Genomic DNA, 11,136 nt, shown 5'->3' with positions numbered 1-11,136 from the left:
TTCTCTTTAACCTTCATAGTGTATTGGACAGAATATTTTTTTTTTTTAAGTTACTGCCAGTCACCCTCTTCTCTGTCCTTCCACTTTTCCAAAATTAAAGCCTTTTCCAAGAAGCTGGATTTTTTTGGGTGGGGTGGGGTGGGGTGTTCCAAGACAAAATCTTTTAAAAATGATTTTCTTAAATTCTAATCCAAAGTATTATTTTAAATGCAAATAGGTGTTTTTGTTTTGCAAACAATCCGTTTAGCAAAACTACTTGCCCGCTACCGGTAGTTGCAGTTAGTTCTGCTAGATGGTTTGTTTGGGGAAGGAAGGGTTGTTTTTCAAGAAAACTTGAAAGCAGAAGTGTCGGGTTTTTCTTTTCTTTCTTGGGTAAGATGACAATTTTTTTTTTCAACGCAGACGTCAGAGTATTGGGCAAGGACGGCTGAAAAAAAAGGTAAAAGCAGCCCGCAGCTGAGATAACATCAAATATGTCAAAGATGAACGGTTGCTTGATTGTTTTTACCCCATCGCTATCGCCGTGCTCTGCCCCCCAAATAGTATGTCTACCTATGCATGTAAACTGCTCAAAAAAAATAAAGAGAACACTTAAACAACTCCAAGTAAATCAAACTTCTGTGAAATCAAACTGTGCACTTAGGAAGCAACACTGAGGGACAATTTCACATGCTGCTGTGCAAATGGAAGAGTTGTGCAAATGAAATATTCCGTGAGAATAATTGATATACTGTACTGTATTCTATTCCTAAATTTTCACTTCTATTATTTCTCTAATATATTTTACCCGAATATAACCTCTATAACCTTCATTGTGTATTATTGTGCATTCGACTGACTGAATGACTGACTAAATAAATATAGTTATACAGTATACATATACAGTACTTTATTCATTCAGATCTAGGACGCGTTCTTTGAGTGTTCCCTTTATTTTTTTTGAGCAGTATGCATCGGGTGGAATCAAGAGCCAGAAAAACAGCACCGTCTTACACACCCTTGCGTGAGAATCAGAGCAGGCGAACGCGGCACCCACCACTCGCGCAAACCCCTCCATTTCCAACATCCCGCACCCTCCACCGAGAGGGGGAAAACAACGCTCGCGAGACTTGTGGGTATATAAGGCCCGAGGAGGGGACTGACACCTTCGCAGACCATCGGATGCAAAGGACCAGTCAAGCAGAGATTGTTAATTGGTGACTGATGCGGCTCGTCTTGGCCAATGGCGGCGCGAGTAAAGTGAAGGGAGGCGGGCACTCCCAAGCCTAGCCGGGGAGGCTCGTGGTGCCCGAAGTCAACTACAGTATTGCCCTGGGAGGGGTTCTTTCTCCTGCGCGGCATCCAGAAGGCAGCTTGTCTCTCTCGCTCCCTCTCGGCGTTAACGGCGAGGGGGGGTTCCCGTCGCAACTGCGCAGGCTGGAGCAGCGATCCTTGGCTCCAAGGTGAGCGCCGTGAAGGAGAGGGACGGAGGAGAGCGTCCCGATGTGGCCGCCTTTACTCCGGGCTGCGATCTTGGGGTGCAATGGGGTGGAGCGGGGGAAGGAAGAGACGCATTCACCTGCGGGAGCGAAGGGGGAAAGGATGCCCACTAGCCGAGGCCTCGGAACGACTCGGCGGAGGTCGGAGGGAACGCTCGCGGGGCATCTGCCCTGAATGACAGCCTCAGGGGATGGTTTGCAACCCGGGCGCGGGTGGCGGAGAGGAGGGACGGAGAGAAAGAGGAGGCGCGGGGGGAGAGAGAGGCGCTACAGGCCGGGTGGTACTCTCGGCCCCGCCGCAGCGTCTTCGGGTTTCGCCGTCAGAACGTCCGCGGGTCGGTTTTGGGAAGTAAATAGACCGCTCACTGCGGCAGCTCGGGACTGTTTTTAAAATGATGATAATGATGATGATGATAATAATGTATTAGTGTTAGTATTATAATACCAATAATAATAATACCAATAATAATAATAATAATAATAATAATAATAATAATAATAATAATAATAATGTATTAGTATTAGTGTTCGTATTATAATACCAATAATAATGATGTATTAATATTAGTGTTAGTACTGTATTATAATATCAACAACAATGTATTAGTATTAGTAGCATTAGTATAATAATAATAATAATAATAATAATAATAATAATAATAATAATAATAATAATAATACAGAGTTGGAAGGAACCTTGGAGGTCTTCTAGTCCAACCTGCTTAGGCAGGAACCCCTACTCTACTTCAGACAGATAAGTATTTGTATTATTAATATTGTATTATTAGTATTATTATTTCTTTCATGCGTTGGGATAGATACAGGTAGGTAGGAAAGAACGAAGAAGAAGGCGGGAGGAAAGTGGTGGGAGGGCGGGCGGAGGTTCTGAAGAGGAGCTGCGTGTGCCTCTCTGTGCTGACCGGTGAGGGCGCGCGGGAAACTCGCGTGTCGTGGGACGGGATTGCTGCGCGCCTCGGAGAAAAGGCGGGCGGGCGGGCGGGCGGGCGCCGAGCCTGTCCCACTTTGCGATAAGTGGGGACTTCACAGACGCGGCCCCGCAAAGGTGGGCGGTAGCGGGGAAGGTATTTTTAAGGCACCGCTGAGAAGTGGAGAGTGTGTAGGCTGGGAAACGGGCAGTCTCGCCTGTGGGCTGTGACTCCCTTCCCCTTTCCGCACAAGCAGGTTTCGAAGGAGAGGATGCTGCTGTGGATCGGTATAAATAACCTGTGTGGAAAACCTGAGATGGATTTGCACGCCAAAAAAAAGTGTCTATATTAAGTTCTTGGGTGGTGAAGAAATAGGTGCGGTTGAGTGAGTCACTTTCTGTTAAGGGTAAGAGAAGAAAACTTGAAATCGATATAAAGCGAAGAAAACCATTTAATGTAAAATATATTTGAGTATTATCTGGCCAGGATTTATTTTGGATTATTTTTGGGCATTTTCATCTAAAAGTAGCTAAAAGGATTTATTTTAAAACAATACTTAAGCTATTCATTGGGGGTTTTTTTATTCCACTGTCTGAAAATGTAGTTGTCTATGTTCTTGCAGCTCTGTGCTAAAGTTATCTCTTTCTTACATTTATATATTTTTTTTCAGAGTTATTCTGGACAATTAGCTCAGTTAGTTACCCAATAAATTTTGTAATTCTCCAATCCTAATTGACTCACTGGCAATTTTTTATGGTTATGTCTATATTTTTTTTAGTGCCTATGTAATATTAATTTTATTTGTAGGAGTATGTAACTTATTAAATTAGACCACAAGTTTATTCAAGTATTATTTTTTAATAATAGTAATGGAAAGAGGTAGGTGGCAGCATAAACAATTTGAATAGCAAATTGTCAAAGGCTGGTATTTCTAAGTATGTAGTGATGTCACAAAAATTTCAAAACTAGGCCATTTGTGTGTGATATTGTGAAATGCTGAATACTTCCAACTCTCTTCCCCTTTTGATACCATCTTTTTATTTGTATACGAATTTTTACATACAATGCATTCAGAAAGTATTCAGACTTCCTTCACTTTTGTCAATTTTGTTGTGCTGCAGCTTGATTCTACAGTTATTGAAATTCTTTTTTTTTTCATTAATCTACACTCACTACCCCATAATGACAAAGTGAAAACAGAATTTTAGAAATGGCATAAATATTCAGCCCCTTCATTCACTACTTTGTTGAAGCACATTTGGCAGCAATTATGGCCTCAAATCTTTTGGGATATGACACAACAAGCTTTGCACACCTGGAGTAGGGAGATTTTTTGGCCTTTTTTCTTTGTAAATCCTCTCAAGGTCAGTTAGGTTGGATGGCGACGATTGGTGGACATCCATTTTCAGGTCCCTCCAGAGATGTTCAATAAGGTTCAAGTCAGGACTCAGGCTGGGCCATTCTAGTACATTCACTGAATTGTCCCTAAACCACTCCTGTGTTGTCTTGGCGGTGTGCTTAGAATTGTTATCATGTTGGAAAGTGAACCTTCGACCCAGTCTAAGATCCTGAGCGCTGTGGAACAGGTTTTTACTGAGGATATTCCTGTACTTTGCTCCATTCAGCTTTTCCTCAGTCCCGACCAGTCTCCCAGTCCCTGCTGTTGAAAAACACACACATACCCAATAGCATGATGCTGCCACAACCATGCTTCACTGTTGGGATAATATTGGGCATGTTAGTTGTTGTGGTTAGCTCTGGCCCAGCTCCTGCCCCAAGGACTGTGGATGTGGGGAAGACATCCACATGCTACAGGCCTGTTTTGCTCCTGGTGGAATCTGCTGCTGAAGGCTCCTCTGACCAAGAAGATATGAGTGACAGGGAGGAGGAGAGTGTGGCAGACAGCTCAGAAGGAGATCAATTATCTAGCTCCTCCTTGGATTGAGAACAAGAGTTAATGATATAGCCACGCATGCGGAGAGCGATGCATCTGCAACAACAACTGAGAGATTATTATCAAAGAAAATGAGGCCACATGTGGTTGGGTGGGGCTGTGGTAATTAGTGAGGCTGCTATAAATAGCAGCCTGTGGGTTTGGCCATTGTGGAGGATTATCTGATCCTTGTGTTTCGTGACTGCTTTACTGACTTTGACCTTTTGTGTGCTGATTTTTCCCCTGCTTTGAAACTAAACCAGGGCAAAGTGTGTTTCACTTTGTGAAAGAAGAAGGACTGTGAACTGCCTCACAGCTGCAAGCTAAGTATCACAGAACTGATAAGGGACTTGTACAAATTACCAGTTTGTTTGGAGGCAAGTGCTCTTTGCTATACCAAAAGAGGGCTTGGTTTAAGTGAATTTTCATTATAAAGAACATTGTTTTGAATTTTCAAACGTGTGTGTGTGTGTCTGAAATTTGTACCTGTGAATTTTTGGGAGGAGTCTATCAGAGAGCCGGACAGAACAGTTAGTATCTGGTTTCGTCCAGACATAATGCTTAGAATTGAGGCAAAACTGTACAATTTTGGTTTCAAATCAGAGAATCTTGTTCTTCACAGCCTGAGAGTCCTTTGGGTACTTTTTTGTAAACTCTAAGTGGGCTTTCATGTACTTTGCACTGGGAAGAGGCTTCTGTCTAGCCCAGCGGTAGACAAAGTTGGCTCTTCTATGACATGTGGAATTCAATTCCCAGAATTCTTCCGCTAGCATGATTGGCTCAGGAATTCTGGGAGTTGAAGTCCACAAGTCATAGAAGAGCCAACTTTGCCTACCTCTGGTCTAGCCACTCTGCCATAAAGCCCACAATTGATGGATGGCTGCAGTGATGGTTGTCCTTTTGAATCTCTGTCCCATCTCCACATAGGATCTCTGGAGCTCAGTCAGAGTGACCATCAGGTTCTTGGTCACCTCTATTACTTAGGACCTTCTCCCACTATCGCTCATTTTGACTGGGTGACCAGCTCTTGGAAGAGTCTTGGTTGTGTCAAACTTCTTCCATTTGAGAATTACGGAGGCCACTGTGCTCTTAGGAACCTTCAGTGCAGCAGAAATTTTATTGTACCCTTCCCCAGATTTGTGCCTTGGAATATAGTGATCCCTCGATTTTCGCGGGGGTTGCGTTTCCAGACTGCCCGCGAAAGTCGAATTTCCGCGAAGTAGAGATGCAGAAGTAAAAACACCATTTTTGGCTATGGACAGCCAAAAACTACCCCCGCGCACCCTTTTCCAAGGCCACGCAAGGAGCCGGGCTTGAAGTTGGGGGAGGGGAGCGATGAAAGTGCGGTGGCCGGCAAAGATTGTTCTGAATGTTGGCCGCCCCCGCCCCCCAGGGCCTCTGGCCCCCTCGCCACTACCCCCTGCCCGCCTGATCCACCCCTCTCACCAGCTTTCTTGGGGCACGGGTCCTCCTGCAGCAGCACTGGTGGCTACGGCTTCTCGTCCTCCTCAATCGGCCGCTAGCCACTCTGCGCACTTTGAGAATGCCCGCCCCTCTCGCAGTCCCTTAGCTGAGAGCGCTTTCGTCCCAGCTGTCAGCACGGGGGCTGCAGGAGAAGCGGGGCAGGCGTTCTCACAGAGAGAGAGCAACAGACAGAGCGAGATAGAAAGGAGAGAGGGAGAAAGAGAGAGAGAGAGAGAGAACAAGGGGGGGAGAGTGGAAGGTAGAGAGAGAGAGAGAAATGATAGAAAAAAGGGGATAAAAAAAAGAGAAATGAGAAAATGATTGAAGCAGAGAATGACAGGAAAGAGAGAGAAAGAGAGAGAAGTGACTCTTGGTGATGACGTATGACGTCATCGGGTGGGAAAAACCGTGGTATAGAAAAAAAAAACCGTGGAGTATTTTTAAATTAATATTTTTTGAAAAACCATGGTATAGCGGTTTCGCGAGGTTTGAACCCGCGAAATCGAGGGATCACTGTAATCTTATCTCCGAGCTCTGTAGGAAGTTGCTTTGACCTTGTAGCCTTTGCTTTACTCAGTATGCATGGTCAACTGTGAGGGCTTGTATAGTGAGGCGTGTACCTCTCCAGATCACATCCAATCAATTTAATTTACCACAGGTCAATTGCACTCAAGGTGTGGAACCATTCAAATAACTATCAGAGAACTGGGAGACACCTGAGCTAAATTTTATCCATTGTTGCAAAGCGTCTGAATACTTATGCCAAGGATATTCTTTTTAATAAATTTTCAGACATTTCTAAAATTCTGTTTTCACTTTGTATATAGTGAATATGATGAGGTAACACTGGGCTTTGTTAGAACTGACCAGTACTTTAAAAATTTTTCTTATGGTTAAAAAATTTTAAATTAAAAATTAAATTTTTTTCTTAAAGGGTTATGACCTTTAAAGCCCTACATGGCATTGGACCAGAGTACCTCCGGAACCACCTGCTACTGCCGAATTCCAGCAACCGATAAGGTCCCACAGAGTTGGCCTTCTTTGGGTCCTGTCGACTAAACAATGTCGTTTGGCGGGCCCCAGGGGAAGAGCCTTCTCTGTGGCGGCCCCGGCCCTCTGGAATCAACTCCCCTGGAGATTAGAACTGCCCCCATCCTCCTTGTCTTTCATAAATTACTCAAGACCCACCTGTATTGCCAGGCATGGGGGAACTGAGACACCTCCCCCAGGCTTTTATATGTTTGGTATGTATGTGTTGTTTGGTGTTTTAAATGATGGGGTTTTATATGTTTTTTCCCTTTTAATATTAGATTTGTTCCACTGTAACATTGTTTTTATTATTGTTGTGAGCCGCCCCGAGTCTCCATAGAGGGGCAGCATACAAATCTAATAAATTATTATTACATATTATTATTATTATTATGTATTATTATTATTATTTCTTTTTATTTTTTTCTCCATATCACATGCAAATCAATATGCATATATCTTAAAATATCAAAATAAAATACATAGTTATACATTTTTATCAATCATTCAGAAGCCAATGTCGTGTTCTGCACTTACATCAACAATCATCATGAAAATAAAATGGTAAAGAATACAGTATAAAACTAGTGAAAGAAATAGGAGAAGGAAAAACAATGGGGTACTGAGTATAGATTAATGAGCCAATGAATTTCGACAACTATCGAACTGTAGAACAGGCTGCAACATAACAAAATTAACAAAAGTGAATGGTCTCTGAGTACTTTCTGAATGCACCTATCTCTGAGCTCTGTAGGACTATATAAAACTATATAGAACTATATAAAATAGTTCCTGATATATATATATTTATTAACTTTCTTGTAGGAGCATGCAGTTTATTAAACTATAAATTTATTCTGACATTATATATAACAGACAGACACACACATACCTATGAATAAAGATAAGATTGTAATACATATGAGGACTATCAGGTTTTAAAAAGACATTTTAAAGACATTTTTAAAAAACACCCCACCCCACTGGCTATATATTGATATGTAAATAGGGGAAAGCCACCAGAATAGGGGCTGTTTGCATTTGAGAATCCAACACATTCCTTCAGGGCAGCTCTAATAGAGATGTAACCACTAAAAGCTTAGTGACAATGGTTTGTCTTGCAGTAAGAATATTAAACTGAAGCCTCTGTTACATTGTTCTTGTGCTACACTTTCCATCCCACTCAAATGCTACTTTAGAAGGCAGTCCTAAACTTTATTTGGACCCTATTGAATACAGGAGTGTTACTAAATTATCCTAAATAATTGGATCTTGTTTACATAAGAACATTTGTGCACTATATGTATTTGGAAAGTAATATACTTTAAGTCTTTATGATAGGATAAGATAAGACAACCTTTATTTGTCTTATTTATTCTCTGTGAACACATTGGGCCATTGATGGCACATTACAAGAAATGGAATTCTGATGCCTGATCTCATAATATATGTTATTTTCGGGGGTGGGTAGGGAGGGTTCGTAGGAAGAGGGAGAAAAAATTAAATACACGGAGGACAAACTTCAACACCCCTGACCTTGTAAGAGGACACCTATAGTAGTAAAAAAACCCAACAGAATTCCGGGTAGCATTTTTTGTTTTACTAACAAGTTTTATTAAAAGGTATATATTATTGAGCAGATGGAGTTGCAGTTCTGGAAGGCATTTGCCTTTTGATAAAATTTCGTAGTTAGAAAAAGTGCTATGAGACTCCTTCAGATTTCTTTCAACACTATTAGCACCATTGAGTTAATAATTATGCATTTCTCTCTATGTGGCTAGATATGTATCTATAGAAAAACATATTCCTTGCTCTGTAAATATTACAGTCAGCATTTTTAAAACAGATATATTAAAAATAGTGTTTCCTTAACAACTCCCTACATGTATGCTGTATATACCGTGTTTCCCCGATAGTAAGACCCCCCCGATTGTAAGACATATGGGGGGTTTCAGGGGGGTCGGCTTATATAAGCCATACCCCGAAAGTAAGACATATGTCTTACTTTCGGGGAAACACGGTAGATAAACGGTATTGCGGGGAGGGGGGGCGATGACATTGCTTCCAAGCTCCCCGCGCGCCCCTCGCCTTCGCTCGCCGCGGCACCACCGCCTCTTCCCCTGCCGAGGCTCAGCTGCAAGCGGCCAGCGAGGCCGATCGGCTCCGAGGCGAGCGGCCGAAGCTGCGCCCTCCTTTGCCCGCCTCCTTTCCGCTCGCCTCGGAGCCGAGCGGCCTCGCTGGCCGCTTGCAGCTGAGCCTCGGCAGGGGAAGAGGCGGGTGGCGCCGCGGCGAGCGAAGGCGAGGGGCGCGCAGGGAGCTGCCGGAAAGGAGGCGGGGCGAAGGAGGGCACAGCTCCGGCCGCTCACCTCAGAGCCGATCGGCCTCGCTGGCCGCTTCCCCTGCCGAGGCTCAGCTGCAAGCGGCCAGCGAGGCCGAGTGGCTCCGAGGCGAGCGGCCGGAGCTGCGCCCTCCTTCACCAGCCTCCTTTCCGGCAGCTCCCTGCGCGCCGCTCGCCTTCGCTCGCCGCGGCGCCACCGCCTCTTCCCCTGCCGAGGCTCAGCTGCAAGCGGCCAGCGAGGCCGCTCGGCTCCGAAGCGAGCGGGCCGAAGCTGCGCCCTCCTTTGCCCGCCTCCTTTCCGCTCGCCTCGGAGCCGAGCGGCCTCGCTGGCCGCTTGCAGCTGAGCCTCGGCAGGGGAAGAGGCGGTGGCGCCGCGGCGAGCGAAGGCGAGGGGCGCGCAGGGAGCTGCCGGAAAGGAGGCGGGCGAAGGAGGGCACAGCGGCGGCCGCTCACCCTTTTTGACTGCCCATCCACCCCTTGACCTGCCTTTAGCCAGCCAGGCCCGAGCGTCCGTGTCGCCGCGGAGTTGGCCTCCCCTGCCGAGAAACATTGCCGGGAGCGGCGAGGGGGATGCTCCCTGCAACCCGCCGAACGTCGAGGGTCGGCGCCCGCCTCCTTTCCGGCAGCTCCCCGCAGCCCGAAGACGAGCCGGCCCCGGTGCCCGGGACAATGTAAGACATACCCCCAAAGTAAGACACAGTGGGGCTTTTGGGGGTAAAAAGATAGTAAGACACTGCCTTACTATCGGGGAAACACGGTACACATTTAATTATATCTAAGGGACAAATAAAACAACCAGAGAAGTTTAAAAACAAAACAAAAATACAATTACTATAAACTGTCTAATTTAACAGTGAGAATAAAATCTAATTGGAGGGAAAAAACAGCTCATCCTTTATTTTGCAACCCTGAGGGAAATAGGTATGCCCAAACCAGTACTGGATTTACAGTCACTATTGGTCATAGACAATTAATTAATTAATAGCTTTTTTAATTAATTAATTAATTAATTAATTAATAGGATTTTAATTAATTAACCAGATTTCTAGGCCTCTCTTCTTCATAGACGCAGGGAGGCTTTCCAACAGGAATAAATACAAATCGAACATGTTAGAAACCTGAAACTTAAAATCTAATCTAAAACCCCCAATTATTTAAAACAATTCATCCACATTCATTCATCACAATCATATATTCGACCGGAGCCAAGATGCCAATGCTCAACGGCCCCAAGCCTGTTGGCAAAGGTGAATAAAACCTTATGAAAGGCTGGGAGGATGGGGGCGGTACAAATCTCTGGAGGGAGTTGATTCCAAAGGGTTGGGGCTGACACAGAGAAGGCTCTTCCCTTAGACCCTGCCAGACAACATTGTTTAGCTGATGGGGCTTGGAGAAGGCCAACTCTGTGAGACCTGACTGGCCGCTGGGATACCTGAGGCAGGAGATGGTCCCGTAAGTAATCTGGTCCTAATCCATGTAGAGCTTTATAGGTCATGACCAACACTTTAAATAGCACTCAAATTGCATTCGGAGACCAATCGGGTAGCCCAGTGTTGTCCCAACCTTTTTTGAGCCGCGGCACATTAGTTCATATTTTCAAAATTCTGGGGAACACTGAAGGGGGGGCGGGGGCGGGGCTAAAGAAAAGTTTGGACAAAAAAAATCTCTTCCTCCATTTCACTCTATTTCTCCCTCCCTCTTTCTCTCTCTCTTCCTTCCCTTCTTTCTCTCCATCCCTCTTTCTTTCTTCCTCTTTTTTGCTCTTTTCTCTCTCCCTCCTTTTCCCTCCTTCCATGTCTTTCCCTCTCCCTCCTTCCCCCTCTCTTTCTCTCTCTTGCTTTCTTTCCCTCTCTTTCTCTTGCTTTCTTTCTCTCTCATTCTCTCTCCCCTCCTTTTTCTCTCTCTCTCTTTCTCTCTCGTTCACCATGCCGGCAACAGAGAGAAAAAGAGAGAGAGAGAGCTGGAGAG

At 44.8% G+C, this 11,136-nt stretch overlaps 1 protein-coding gene across 1 annotated transcript in view; it reads left to right on the top strand.

Annotated features, from left to right (window-relative positions):
• Nucleotides 1–1,149: 1,149 nt before the first annotated feature.
• Nucleotides 1,150–11,136, top strand: part of MGAT4A (alpha-1,3-mannosyl-glycoprotein 4-beta-N-acetylglucosaminyltransferase A) — a 91,363-nt gene continuing 81,376 nt past the window's right edge. Inside the window, exon 1 of the mRNA XM_070750971.1 lies at nt 1,150–1,442. The gene's annotated coding sequence lies outside the window, so the exon portion shown is untranslated. The remainder of the gene's footprint in view (nt 1,443–11,136) is intronic.

The sequence above is a fragment of the Erythrolamprus reginae genome, chromosome 4 (assembly GCF_031021105.1).
Source record: "Erythrolamprus reginae isolate rEryReg1 chromosome 4, rEryReg1.hap1, whole genome shotgun sequence".
Lineage (NCBI taxonomy): Eukaryota > Metazoa > Chordata > Lepidosauria > Squamata > Dipsadidae > Erythrolamprus > Erythrolamprus reginae.
This window is presented reverse-complemented; position numbering and strand designations above follow the sequence as displayed.